The sequence below is a fragment of the Symphalangus syndactylus genome, chromosome 5 (assembly GCF_028878055.3).
Source record: "Symphalangus syndactylus isolate Jambi chromosome 5, NHGRI_mSymSyn1-v2.1_pri, whole genome shotgun sequence".
NCBI lineage: Eukaryota > Metazoa > Chordata > Mammalia > Primates > Hylobatidae > Symphalangus > Symphalangus syndactylus.
Window position 1 is genome coordinate 25,467,491 of NC_072427.2, and position 15,165 is coordinate 25,482,655.

At 36.5% G+C, this 15,165-nt stretch overlaps 1 protein-coding gene across 1 annotated transcript in view; it reads left to right on the plus strand.

The window, feature by feature from the left end:
* CTXND1 (cortexin domain containing 1) overlaps nt 1–15,165 on the plus strand; it is a 211,873-nt gene that overhangs the window by 43,046 nt on the left and 153,662 nt on the right. The window contains exon 3 of the mRNA XM_055277486.2: nt 14,335–14,422. The gene's annotated coding sequence lies outside the window, so the exon portion shown is untranslated. The remainder of the gene's footprint in view (nt 1–14,334; nt 14,423–15,165) is intronic.

Below are 15,165 nucleotides of genomic sequence, written 5' to 3' on the forward strand. Positions count from 1 at the left end.
TAACTCCATTTATTTAAAGTTAGAAAATATGTGAAACTGAACTCCAGTGTTAGAGGTCAGAATAGTGGTGATCTTTTGGGAAGGAAAAAGGAGTCATAATTGAAAGGTGACATGAGGGGAGTTTTTAGGGAACTGGCAAAGTTCTATGCCTTGACCTTGCTGGTTGTTTTATGCAAATTTATTAAAGTCTTTGACATCTTTAAGTATGTATGTTGTATTTTAATTTTTCAAAAGTTAAAAGATATAGACGTTGAAAATTTAAAAACACGTTCCTCAATAAAAAATAATGAAAATTAGAGAATAACTAGAACTATATTTTTGGGGTGTGACTAAAGTATTTAGAGGAAAATTTATGGCCTTAAGTATAATTATTGGAGAAGACAAATTTCTCAGTATTAAGAGACTAAGCATCTAAATAAAGAAGCCAGAAGAAAAACCCTAAGAAACTAAATCCAAATATAATAGAAGGCAAAAATAAAGGTAAGAGAAGAAACAAATTAAATAGAAAAAAAAAGTATCAATAAAGGCAAAAGTTTGTTGTTTGTAAAAATAGATATACAAACCAATGGGAAGATTGACCTAGATAAAAAAAAAAAAAGCCACAAATAAATGCAATTAGGAATGAAAAGGAAAGGGAGTTATAAATATAGGACGATTAAATGTTAATATACATACTATAAATCACCTTACCCAATGAATGTAAATCTTTAGATAATGTAGTAGAAAACTATAATTTACAAAAAATCCAAATTCACAAAAAATAGGCAAGTAAATAGATCATATTCATTAAGTAAGTTGAATCAATAGTTAAAAAAAGAAAACAAACTGTTTTTCTTTATACTCACAACACTTCTGACACCAAATGTGTGGGTTTTCCAAACCAAGCAATTTTCTACTTCTCTGCAGATACTAACTGGCTGTTCTATAATTTAATTCTGATGCTAACAACCCTGAGATGGTGGCAGACCCCCTGCCACAGGTTAAGAGTTCAATCCCATAAGACTGTGCCCCATTTTAGAGGCCAGTTGCAAATAATGGGTCCCCAGGTTACCCACGATTTCCGTCTGACTTGGCTACAAACTGGAGGCTCCCACGACCCCTTCCTTAGGTTCAATAATTTGTTAGAAGAAATCACAGAACTCAAGAAGACATTTCACTTACTTTTACTGTTTATTGTAAAGAACACAACTCAAGAACGGCCAAATGGAAGAGATGCCCAGGACAAGATGGGGAGCCGCACAGTCAAAGCTTCAGTGCCCTCTCTGGGTGCACCACCCTCCCAGTACCTCAATGTGCTTACCAGCCGGGAGCTCTTCAATTCCCATAGTTAGGGGGTTTTTAGAGAAGCTTCGTCACATAGGCATAACCAATTATTAACTCAGTCTCCAGCCCTTTTCCTCTCCCTGGAGGATGGAGGGTGGGGCTAAAATGTCCAACCTCCTAATCATGGTTGGTCTTTCTAGTGAATAGCCCCTATCCTAAAACAATCCAGGAGCTCACCAATAGTCATTAAAACCAAAGATGCTCCCATCACCCAGACATTTCGCGATTGAGGAGCTCTGCATCAAAAACTGGGGGCAGATACCAAATATATACATTATTTTATTATCACAGTAGCTAAAAACCCCCTGTAGAAACACCAGGCCCAGATGGTTTAGTGGGAGAGTTCTGTTAAATATATATCCCTTAGGTCATCTCTATTATTTATGGTCCTAAAGAAGAGAACATGGGGAAATGTTCCTCAACTCATTTACTACCACTATTGATATGGGTTGGCTCTGTGTCCCCACCCAAATCTCACCTCGAATTGTAATAATTCCCACGTGTCATGGGAGGGACCTGGTGGGAGGTAATTGCATCATGTGAGTGGGTTTCTCCTGTGCTGGTCTCATGATAGTGAATAAGTCTCACAAGATCTTATGGTTTTATAAAGGAGAGTTCCCATGCATATGCCCTGTTGCCTGCCACCATGTAAGACATGACTTTGCTCCTCATTCACCTTCAGCCATGATTGTGAGGCCTCCCCAGCCATATGGAACTGTGAGTCAATTAAACCTCTTTCCTTTATAAATTACTCAGTCTCAGGTATGTCTTTATTAGCAGCATGAGAACAGACTAATAAAACTATAAACTTAATATTAAAAGTAGACATGGGAATTATAAGGAAGGTCAACTCACTGTTAACATAGACTTGACAAGCTCACATTTGTAAAAATAGCAAACAGAATTCAGGAATGCATACTTTTAATTATGTCCAAGTTGTGTTTATCCTAGGAATACAAGGATAATTAACATTCGAAAACTCCATTCATGTAACCTAACACATCACTTTATTAAGGGAAAGAACTAATGGTTTTCTTAGTAGATACAAAAAATGGATAGAATTCAAGACATTCAAGATAAAAACTTTTAGAATATAAACCAGAAGAACATGTCTGTGCTCTAATAGAGTATCTACTTCTTTCCTCTCAAAATAACCCTACAACATATAAGTCTTTAATCCATCTTGAATTAATTTTTGTACAAGGTGTAAGGAAGGGATCCAGTTTCAGCTTTCTACATATGGCTAGCCAGTTTTCCCAGCACCATTTATTAAATAGGGAATCCTTTCCCCATTTCTTGTTTTTGTCAGGTTTGTCAAAGATCAGATAGTTGTAGATATGCGGCATCATTTCTGAGGGCTCTGTTCTGTTCCATTGATCTATGTCTCTGTTGTGGTACCAGTACCATGCTGTTTTGGTTACTGTAGCCTTGTAGTATAGTTTAAAGTCAGGTAGCGTGATGCCTCCAGCTTTGTTCTTTTGGCTTAGGATTGACTTGGCGATGCGGGCTCTTTTTTGGTTCCATATGAACTTTAAAGTAGTTTTTTCCAATTCTGTGAAGAAAGTCATTGGTAGCTTGATGGGGATGGCATTGAATCTATAAATTACCTTGGGCAGTATGGCCATTTTCACGATATTGATTCTTCCAACCCATGAGCATGGAATGTTCTTCCATTTGTTTGTATCCTCTTTTATTTCATTGAGCAGTGGTTTGTAGTTCTCCTTGAAGAGGTCCTTCACATCCCTTGTAAGTTGGATTCCTAGGTATTTTATTCTCTTTGAAGCAATTGTGAATGGGAGTTCACTCATGATTTGGCTCTCTGTTTGTCTGTGATTGGTGTACAAGAATGCTTGTGATTTTTGTACATTGATTTTGTATCCTGAGACTTTGCTGAAGTTGCTAATCAGCTTAAGGAGATTTTGGGCTGAGACAATGGGGTTTTCTAGATATACAATCATGTCATCTGCAAACAGGGACAATTTGACTTCCTCTTTTCCTAATTGAATACCATTTATTTCCTTCTCCTGCCTGATTGCTCTGGCCAGAACTTCCAGCACTATGTTGAATAGGAGCGGTGAGAGAGGGCATCCCTGTCTTGTGCCAGTTTTCAGAGGGAATGCTTCCAGTTTTTGCCCATTCAGTATGATATTGGCTGTGGGTTTGTCGTAGATAGCTCTTATTATTTTGAGATACGTCCCATCAATACCTAATTTATTGAGAGTTTTTAGCATGAAGGGTTGTTGAATTTTGTCAAAGGCCTTTTCTGCATCTATTGAGATAATCATGTGGTTTTTGTCTTTGGTTCTGTTTATATGCTGGATTACATTTATTGATTTGCGTATGTTGAACCAGCCTTGCATCCCAGGGATGAAGCCCACTTGATTATGGTGGATAAGCTTTTTGATGTGCTGCTGGATTCGGTTTGCCAGTATTTTATTGAGGATTTTTGCATCAATGTTCATCAAGGATATTGGTCTGAAATTCTCTTTTTTGGTTATGTCTCTGCCAGGCTTTGGTATCAGGACGATGCTGGCTTCGTAAAATGTGTTAGGGAGGATTCCCTCTTTTTCTATCGATTGGAATAGTTTCAGAAGGAATGGTACCAGTTCCTCCTTGTACCTCTGGTAGAATTCAGCTGTGAATCCATCAGGTCCTGGACTCTTTTTGGTTGGTAAGCTATTGATTATTGCCACAATTTCAGAACCTGTTATTGGTCTATTCAGAGATTCAACTTCTTCCTGGTTTAGTCTTGGGAGGGTGTATTTGTCGAGGAATTTATCCATTTCTTCTAGATTTTCTAGTTTATTTGCATAGAGGTGTTTGTAGTATTCTCTGATGGTAGATTGTATTTCTGTGGGATAGGCGTGGGCAAGGACTTCATGTCTAAAACACCAAAAGCAATGGCAACAAAAGCCAAAATTGACAAATGGGATCTCATTAAACTAAAGAGCTTCTGCACAGCAAAAGTAACTACCATCAGAGTGAACAGGCAACCTACAGAATGGGAGAAAATTTTTGCAACCTACTCATCTGACAAAGGGCTAATATCCAGAATCTACAATGAACTCAAACAAATTTACAAGAAAAAACAAACAACCCCATCAAAAAGTGGGCAAAGGACATGAACAGACACTTCTCAAAAGAAGACATTTATGCAGCCAAAAAACACATGAAGAAATGCTCATCATCACTGGCCATCAGAGAAATGCAAATCAAAACCACAGTGAGATACCATCTCACACCAGTTAGAATGGCCATCATTAAAAAATCAGGAAACAACAGGTGCTGGAGAGGATGTGGAGAAATAGGAACACTTTTACACTGTTGGTGGGACTGTAAACTAGTTCAACCATTGTAGAAGTCAGTGTGGCGATTCCTCAGGGATCTCGAACTAGAAATACCATTTGACCCAGCCATCCCATTACTGGGTATATACCCAAAGGACTATAAATCATGCTACTATAAAGACACATGCACACGTATGTTTATTGCAGCACTATTCACAATAGCAAAGAGTTGGAACCAACCCAAATGTCCAACAACAATAGACTGGATTAAGAAAATGTGGCACATATACACAATGGAATACTATGCAGCCATAAAAAATGATGAGTTCGTGTCCTTTGTAGGGACATGGATGAAACTGGAAAACATCATTCTCAGTAAACTATCGCAAGGACAAAAAACCAAACACTGCATGTTCTCACTCATAGGTGGGAATTGAACAATGAGAACTCATGGACACAGGAAGGGGAACATCACACTCCGGGGACTGTTGTCGGGTGGGGGGAGGGGGGAGGGACAGCATTAGGAGATACACCTAATGCTAAATGACGAGTTAATGGGTGCAGGAAATCAACATGGCACGTGGATACATATGTAACAAACCTGCACATTGTGCACATGTACCCTAAAACCCTAAAGTATAATAAAAATTAAAAAAAACAAAACAAAACAAAACAAAAAAACCCTACAACAAACTTCATACTTAATGTAGAAAAATTTGGAGGATTCTTTTAAATTTGCCATTTTAATATTCATTATCTCGCCTAAGCTATATTTCTCTGTCTCTGTCTCTTTTTCTCCCCTTGAATTATTCCATTTCATCCCTCATTAGCTAATTAGTTATATATCGTGTTTATACACTTTATTATCCCTGTAGTGGTTAGCCTACTTCCTCAATATGAATAGTTGATTTATGGCAGTAGAATTTAGCTAACACTTTCACCAACTTTCAGGACAAAGCATGGGCCTTAGAACACTTTAATTCCATTTACTATCCCTCTCACATTTCATGCTATCGTATTTTCATTTCGTGTATGTATTTAAACTCCACAATATATGATTTTGATTGCTTCATATAGCCAGTATTAATTTTGTTTTACCTTAGTGTTTATCTTCCCTATTGCCCGTCATTCCTTTATGCATCCCTATGCTTCCATCTGGTTTGATTCTTTTTCAGCGTCTTTGCCGTACTATTTCCTTTGATGTGACAAGTTCTCTCTTTTGTTCTTTGAAAAATGCCTTTATTTAGCCTTCGTTTTTTGAAAAGAAATCTTTTGTTTTTAAAATAATTTTAGATTTACAGAAATGTTGCAAAGATAGGACAGAAAATACTGCCCCTTAACCCAGCTTCCACTAATGGTTCTTAAATAACCATGGTACATTGTCAGAACTTAGATTTTTTTTTTTTTTTTTTTTGAGACAGAGTTTCACTCTTGTTACCCAGGCTGGAGTGCAATGGTGCAATCTCAGCTCAGTGCAACCTCCGCCTCCTGGGTTCAAGCGATTCTCTTGCCTCTGCCTGCCAAGTAGCTGGAGGCATGTGCCACCATGCCCGAGTAATTTTGTATTTTTAGTAGAGAGGGGGTTTCTCCACGTTAGTCAGGCTGGTCTCCAACTCCCACCTCAGGTGATCCGCCCACCTTGGCCTCCCAAAGTGCTGGGATTACAGTGTGTGAGCCACTGCGCCCAGCCACAACTTAGGTATTAACATTGGTATAATATTACTAACTAAAATGGCAGACTTCACTAGGCTTTCAACAGTTTTCCCACAAGTATCACTTTTCTGTTTCAGGATCCAACCCAAGATACCACATTGCATTTAGTAACTCTTATTTTTTTAAAGAACATTTTTGATAGGAATAGAATTCTACATTGGCAATTTTTTCTAAAACTTTAAGGATATTACTTCATCATTTCTCTTAAGAAGTCAGTGAGAACCTTACTGTTGCTTCTTTGAAGGCAATGTGTCTTTTCTTCTGATTCTTTTATAATGCTGTCTTTTGCTTTGGCTTCTGTAGTTCTGCTATATGCATTGAAGTGTGTATTGCTGGACATTTGGGTGACATATGTCATTGCTGGACATATGAGATGAGGCTTTGTGGGGCCTTGGGAAGTGGTATTTTGCCTGTATGAGGAATGAAAATAAGTTGTAGACAGAGAGTAGTTACTGGTGGCTTTAGAAATATGTCCACAATTTCTCTGATATACCATCCTTTGGAAGTAGATATTAATTCCCCTGCCCTTGAGTATGGGCTGGATTTAGTGCTTCACTTTTTTAAAATTTTAGATATAATTAACTTATCATAGAAGACGTCCTTTTAAAGTGTACAATTAAGTGGTTTTAGTATTAAGTTTATCCACAAAGTAGTGAAAACATTCCCACTATTCTAGAATATTTTTATCTCCCCCCAAAAGGACACCATACCTATTAGTGTCACTCCGCGTTATCCCTTCCCCCCAGCTCCTGGAAACCATTAATGTACTTTCTGTCCTGTAAAATTTGCCTATCCTGGATATTTATGTAGATGGAATCATATAATATGTAGTCTTTCACGGCTGGTTTCTTTCACTTAGCATAATGTTTTCAAGGTTCATCCACATTATAGCATGAACCAGTACTTCATTTCTTGTTATGGCTGAATAGTATTCCATTATATAAAAGTACCTCATTTTATTGATTCAATCTTCAGTTCATGGGCGTATTTGTTTCCTGTGGCTGTTGTAACAAATTGCCACAAACTTGATGACTTACAAAAACGGAAATTCATTATCTCTTAGTTTTGGAGGCCAGAGTCCAGAATCAAGGTGTCAGCAAGGGGACGTCCTCTCTGATGGTTTTAGGAGAGGCTCCATTCCTTGCCTTCCAGTTTCTGGCGGATGCTGGCATTCCTTGGTTTGCGCCTTCATCTCTCACTGCTCCATCTTCACATTCTCCTTCTCCTCTGGGTCTTTGTGTCTCTTCCTCCTCCTCTTCTACGTGATTCATATCTCTTTCTCTGCTTTTCTCTCATGAAGTCACTTGTCATTGGATTTAGGGGCCTCTCATATAATCCAGGATTATCTCAAGATTCTTACCTTAATCATATCTTCAAAGAACCTTTTTCCAAACAAAGTAATGTTAACATGTCTGGGTACTTTGTGTGAATACCATTCGAGGAGGTGGCATATTTCAGCCTACCACAACGGATATTTGGGTTGTTTCTACTCTTTACTGTTGTGAGTAATACCACTATAAGTTGCAGGACTTCTTTATATATGCTGAATACTAGACATTTAACAGTATGTGATTTGAAAATATTTTCTTCCATTCAAGGGGTCGGTTGTCTTTCTACTTTCTTGATGGAGTCTTTGGAAGCACAAAAGTCTTTAATTTTGATGACTCTCAATTTTTAAGTATTTTGTTTGCTTTTTTACCTAAGAAATTGTTGCATAATTCAAGATCACAAAGCTGTACACCTAAATTTTCTTCTAATCATTTAATAATTTTAGCTCTTACATTTAAGACTTTGATCCATTTTGAGTTAATTTGTGAATACTGTATGAGGTAGGGGGTCCAATTACATTGGTATGTAGATATCTAATTGTAGCAGCATCATTTGCTGAATGACTACCTTTCCTCATTGAATTTTTTTGGCACCCTTGTCAAAAATCAATTGACCATAAATGTTTAGGTTTATTTCTGAGGTCTCAATTCAATTCTATTAATCTATATGTCTAGCCTTATGCCAATGCTACTGTATCTTGTTTACTGCAGCTTTGTAGTACATTTTGAAGTCAGAAAGTGTGAATCCTCCAAGTTCCAAGTTTATGGAAGTATAAATAATTTGTGTATATTGATCTTTTATCCAGCAACATTACTGATCTTGTTTATTAGCTCAAATAGTTGTTTTTTGGATCATTTAGGATTTTCTACATACAAAATTATATAATCTGCAAATAGAGACAGTCTTAATTCTTTCTTTCCAGGCAGGATGTCTTTTCCTTGCCTAATTGCCCTGCCTAGAACTTCCAATACAGTGTTGAATAGAAGTGGTGAAAATATATCTGATATTAGCAGGAAAGCTCTCCATCTTTTAGCATTAAGTATGATATCCGTGGGTGTTTTTCAAAGACATCCTTTATTAAGATGAGGAAGTTGCCTTCTATTCCCAGTTTGTTGAGTACTGGGTTTTGTCAAATGCTTTTGTCCACATCAATTGAGATGATTATGTGATTTTTTTTTTCTTCATCCTGTTAATGTGGTTTATTACATTGATTTTCACAGTTTGGACCAAGCTTGCATTCCTAGGATAAATCCAATTTGATCACGTTTTAAATGTTGCTAGATTTGCTTATAAATGTTGCTAATATTTTGTGCAGGATTTTTGCATTTATATTTATAATAAATCTTGGTATATAGTTTTATTTTTATGTGATGTCTTTGTCAGTTTCGTTATCAGGGTAGTACTGGCTTCATAGAATATGTTGAGAACTGTTTTCTCTTCTTCTGGTTTTTTAACAAGATGGTGTTAATTCTTCTTTACTTGTTTGGTAGAATTAACCAGTGAAGCATCTAGTCCTGGGCTCTTCTTCAAGGAAAGTTTCTGATTACTAATTCAATCTCTGTACTTGTTATAGGTCTATTCAGACTTTCTAGTCCTTTTGAATCAATCTTGATAGTTTGTGGAGGTTTTCTTTTTTTTTTTTTTTAAGGAACTTGTCTATTTCACCTAACTTGGGGGCATATAATTGTTTATAGTATTCTTTTGTGATCCTTTTTATTTATGTAAGGTCAGTATAATGTTTCCTCTTTCATTTCTGATTATAGTCATTTGAATTTTCTCTCTCCTTTCAGTGTCTACGTAAAGGTTTGTCAATTTTGTCAATCTTTTCAAAGAAACATATTTTGGTTTTGTTGATTTTTTCTGCTATTTTCTTGTTCTCTATTTTATTTTCATTCTAATTTTTATTATTTTTCTATATTCTGCATGTTACGAGTTTGGGGTCTAATACTTTTTCCAGTGTTTTAAGGTGGAAGTTTAGATTGTTGATTTGAAATTGTTCTGTTCTTTTATATAGGCATTTACAGCTATAAATTTCCCTTTAAGCACTTTTTTAGATGTACTCCATAAGTTTTGGTATATTGTGTTTTCATTTTCATTCATCTCAAAGTAGTCTCCGATTTCCCTTTTGATTTATTCTTTGACCCATTGATTATTTAGGCGTGCATTGCCTAATTAATACATATTTATGAATTTCCCAAATTTCCTCTGTGAATGGTTTGTAATTTCATTCCAGTGTGGTCAGAGAATATCCTTTCAGTGTGAGAAGAGCCTATGAATATGATCAATATCTTCTATGATAATGTTACTAGTCAGTTGACTTTTGAATTATTCATGCTGCCTGTGTAAGTAATAAACTACATCAATCTTTTGGGGATAATTAAAGGGAATATTATCTGAGAAAGTGTGGCCTAATCAAGAGAGCCTTTAAAATCTGAGCCCTTCCTGAAAAAGAGATTTGAAATATAAGAGGTCCAGTAGAGGGGACAATGAGGCAGGGACCTAAGACTAGCCTCTAGGAGCTGAGAGCAGTCTGGCTAACAGGTAGCAAAAACTAAGGACCTCAGCCATACAGCTGTAATGAAATTAATTCTGTTAACAACCAGAGGCAATTTGGAAATGCATATTTCCCTCCTGGAGCCTCTAGATGAACTAATTTTTGCCTCCACTGAAAATGCATGCCCTAATACTAGATTGAATATTGGAAAGGAAGAAACACAGCTATCATTAACAAGATCACATGCTGTCAGTTCCCCATGTCCCATAGAATGTCTTTGATCCAAAGGGGCCAGATGATAGGCAACATGAGTTATAGGGAGCTTTGTTGTGGAAGACCCAATTCCATATGGCAGCTAAACAGTTTTATAGCCTGCAAACTGTATTCAAGGAGGGAGGAGAGGCAGAAAGTCTCATGTCTTGTTAGAACCAGAGAGGCAAATCAGAAACTGCCTTGTGGTAGCCTCCCACAAGACAGAGAGGCACGTGGGAAATGATCCATGACAGCTCCTCACAAGATTGCCCATCTTGCCATGTTCCTGGGAGGATCTCGAGGTGTTCTGCCAATACTTGGATCAGTCTGGGGTTGACCCTCGCATCTATGGCCTAAGTGAAAGCACAAAAGGTCACAGGGTGCCATGGCAAAACAGTTCTCCTACAATTAGAAGCTGTATTTCAGACAGTGTGAGGTCTGGTATGTTTCCAATTTTCCCTTTCTACTACTTTCAAGGATTGGAGTTGAAAGCCTGCCTGTCCTTAGTAAAATGCAGGACTGTCTGTCCTTAGCAGAATGGAGCTTTTATATTTGTCTCCTTAGCTTTTGGAGGCTGTTAAAGGCTCTGTTGAGCTTCTCAGCCTCTGGGCTGTTGCTAAAGACTGGAAAATATGAGCTATATATCAGGCTCGCTTTTCTGAGTTTCCCTGCCTTCAGGCTTTTAAGCTTTTAATCCCTCAAGTCCTCATTGCCTTAATGGTTATCTCATGGCTTGAAACAGTTTGCAAAAATATTATTATTTTATAGCATTTATAGTTGTTCCTTGTGAGAGAGTTTGTGTGATACCAGCTAGCTAGTGTCATATCCAGTTAGCTAGATACCATCTAGGTACCATACTAGTTAAAAAAAAAAAAAGCATTATTTTTAAAGTTAGTAATAAGATAAGATGGCTTGCTTGATTTACTATTTCTATTGACATGGTACTGGATGATGTTAACCCCAGAGCAGTGAATTGTAACATTTTTTAAAAAGTTATTGCTTCCCTAAGGAGCCTTTTTAGGCATTTCTTTTCCAATAATTGCCACTCCTCCCCTGATAATTTTATACCACAGAAATACTGTACACATGTATATGTACTGTAGCCCTTTTTTAGGGTCACAAACAACTGTAATATCCAAGATTATTTTTATTCCCCATTGAATAACCAATTTTTGCCTCCATTGAAAATGTACATCCTATTATCAGATTGACTATTGACTGGAAAGGAAGAAACACAGCTGTCATTAACCACAAATAAATAATAATCTACATTTAAAAAGTATCATCAAACTTAGCCCAAGGAGCTCCTCTTTCTGTAAAGATTCAATGGAACACAGCCATACCCACTTTTTTACATATTGTCTGTGTCTGATTTCACACCACAAAAGCAGTTGAGCAGTTTTAACAAAAAACCATGTGGCCCACAAACCTAACATATTTCTTGTCTGGGTTGTTAAGAAAAAGCATGGTGACTCCTGATATCAAACACCCAAAACCAACTTCTAGAATGAATGAGAGTTTAACACAGTTGCTAAATATAAGATAAATGTACAAAATTAAGTTGCATGTCTATAATAGCAATAGAGAATGTTCTGATTATTGTTACTGTGTCAAAATTATCTAAACTTAGTGATATAAAAGAACAAAAATTTGATAATGTTGACAGAATCTGTGGGCCAGAAGTTTGAAAAAATGGGAGAATGAAAATGGCTCTTCTTTGCTTTATGATGTATGAGGATTTACTGCAGAAGTCTCAAATAGCTAGGAGTGCAGGATTGGAAGAGCTCCATTGGCATGGAGGATCCTTTTCTAGGATAGTTTTCTAATTCACATGTGTCCTGCTGTGCCTGGAGGTGAGTTCAGCTGGGGTTGTTGACAGGAGCACCTATTGGTAACCTTTCCATAGGGCTTACACTTCTCACAGCATGGTGGCTGAGTTATTATATGAAACATCTGAGAGGGAGACTTCAGAAAATGGGCATTCCAAGAAAACTGGGAGAAAGCTGCATGGCCTTCTCTGACTTTGCCTCGGAAGTCATATAGCATCACTTCTGCCATAACCTATTTGTTCAAAGCAAGGGTTAAAGCCATCCCAGAGCAAAGGCAACAAGAATTAGTCTCCATCACTCAAACGGAGACGTGAAGGTGAATGTACAGTCATTTTTAAAAAGCTGCGACGAAGAATAATTTGTAAGATAGTGTGATTTACAATGGCACCCCACACGCACATTTTAAATATCAATAAAGGTGTCCAAGATCTCTTAGAAAACTTTAAAAAATCTTCATTGAAAAATATTAGGAACATCTTAAGTAAATGGAGAATTAGATTGTGTCCTTGGATGGAAAATAACTCCATATTTTAAAGACGACATCTGGGCGTGGTAACCTGTGCCTGTAGTCCCATCAACTCAGGAGGCTAAGGCAGGGAACATTTGAGCCTAGGAGTTGAGTCTAGCCTGGACTACTTAGTAAGACTCCATCTCCAAAAAAAAAAATTAAAAATAAAGATAGCCATTTCCCAAAATCAATCTATAAATTCAATGTGGTATCAATCGCAATTCCATCAGGGATTTTTTTGGGGGGAGGTGGGACATAAAAAGCTAACTCTCACAGTATATGTAGAAAGAGTACCCCAAAAGTTTTTACAGAACAAAATGTTTGGATTCACCCAACTGGAAGTCAACATTTATTTTTAAATGGTAATAGTTAAGAAATGATAGTATTGGTATGTAAATAGACCAAACTTCCCCAAATTATACAGAATAGAGAGCTTAGAAGCAAGCACACACTACAGAAATTTTGATCTACAATAGGGATGTCATTACAAGTGAGTAGGGGAAAGGATGATTACTCAATGGATGATGAGACTATTATTCACTTATCTTTCTTATCTCATACCATACTTAAAGATCAATTCTAGGTAAATTAAAGACTTAAGGATATTAAAGGCAAGGAACACAACATCTAGAAGTAAATATAGGAGAATATACTTGTGCCCTAGGGAATGGAAAGGATTTTTTAAAGAAGATCAAAAAGCATAAGCCAGAAAGGAAAAGTCCAATAAATTTGATTCTATTAAAACTTTAGCACACTGAAATTGTCCAGGAGCACAGATAGAAGTCCTGAATGCTTAAAGACGTGTATATTTGTGTAACCAACACAGGATTAGTATCAAGAATATATGAAGAAGCTCTTAATACTAAATGAGAAAAAAACAATAAAAAGTTGAGTACACAGTATAAAAATCATTTTACAGAAGAACACTGAATACCAGTAAACGTGAAAATATCCTCAACATTTCTAATAATCAGGGAAATTCATATGAAAACAACATTGTGGTGCTATTTCACACCTGTCATGTTTAAAAAATTAAAAAGACTGACAATGCCAGTTCTTAGGTAGAACTATAAACTAGTAAAATCAATTGAAGACAATTTGGTAATATCTAGTAATGCTGGAGAAGCACCATGGTAAGAGCTAGGATAGCTAATAGATAAATATTTCTTTTTCAAAATGGGAAAAGGCTATTGGGGATGTAGGAGATTTCTTGGGCAGATGATTTTTAGATGAGATAAGAAAATTAAGAACATGAAAATGGATTCCTTTAAGACTGTGCCCATGCACTCTTTGGAAAGATTCTGCTTTCCAAGTAATGCAGTTTGAAGACCTGTGCTCTAGTAATCTTTACACATTTTGTTTATTAGGTCAGAATGTGTTGCTCAGTATAATGTGAATATCTAATCTAATCAGGTCTATTTCTTATAAGTTTATTAGCCAGGGTCTGGTTTCTCTATATATCTCTCTGGTGACATGTATGTCTGGTTCATTCTAGGTATTTCTGAATAAACAAGACTAAGACCAGATTATAAAACTTGGTTATATCACTAAAATATTATTTTGTGTCTTCTTGGTGGTCATTCTGCCCTTCTTGGACAGCCTCATGCCTGACTGGACACTGAAAAAGAGGTGAAGAGATAAGAGGAGACAGAACAGAAGAACAGAAAGATAATGAAGCTGAGATTAGGTAAGTGAAAGATGAATAAGATTCTCTGGTGTTGACTTGCAGAAAGGAATGTGTAATGTGTGTTTCTGTTTATTAAATGAATTATTTTGTTTATTCATTCAGTCATTTATTCATACTATTTGAATTAATTTATTTGAATAGGTAATACATTTACATGATTCAAATCCAAAAAGCATAAGGGGGTACAATGCCCCCCTCTCAATTCTACCCTTAGCTTCCCAGTTCCACTCTCCAGAGGAAACAAATTGTTTGGTATCAAAATAGAAATGTTTCTATGAATGTACAAGGAAATACATATGTATATAGAAATTCTTCCCTTTTCCTCTTGTTTACACAAATGGAATCATAACATATACACTGTTCTAAACTATGCTTTTTTTCCACTTAGCATAATGTCCTAGAGATATTTTCATATAAGTACATTAGAATGTCCTCATTCCTTTTTATGGTTCCATGGTGCTTTATTGTATGGATGTAACTTTATTTTTCCAGTCCCCTACTGATGAACATTTGTTTCAAATCTTTTGCTGTTCCAAACAATGCTGATTTTGTGCATATATAATTATGAGCACCTTAGTGAGTGTACCCGTGGCATAAACTTGCGGATTTAGAATTGTTAGGCCAAAAGGCATGTGCATTTGTAATGTTAATAAACATTACCTAATGCCTTTTATAAAGTCAAACCTGATGTCATTGTATCAAGAATGTATTTGAATGCCTGTCACCTCTCACTCTTGTCAATA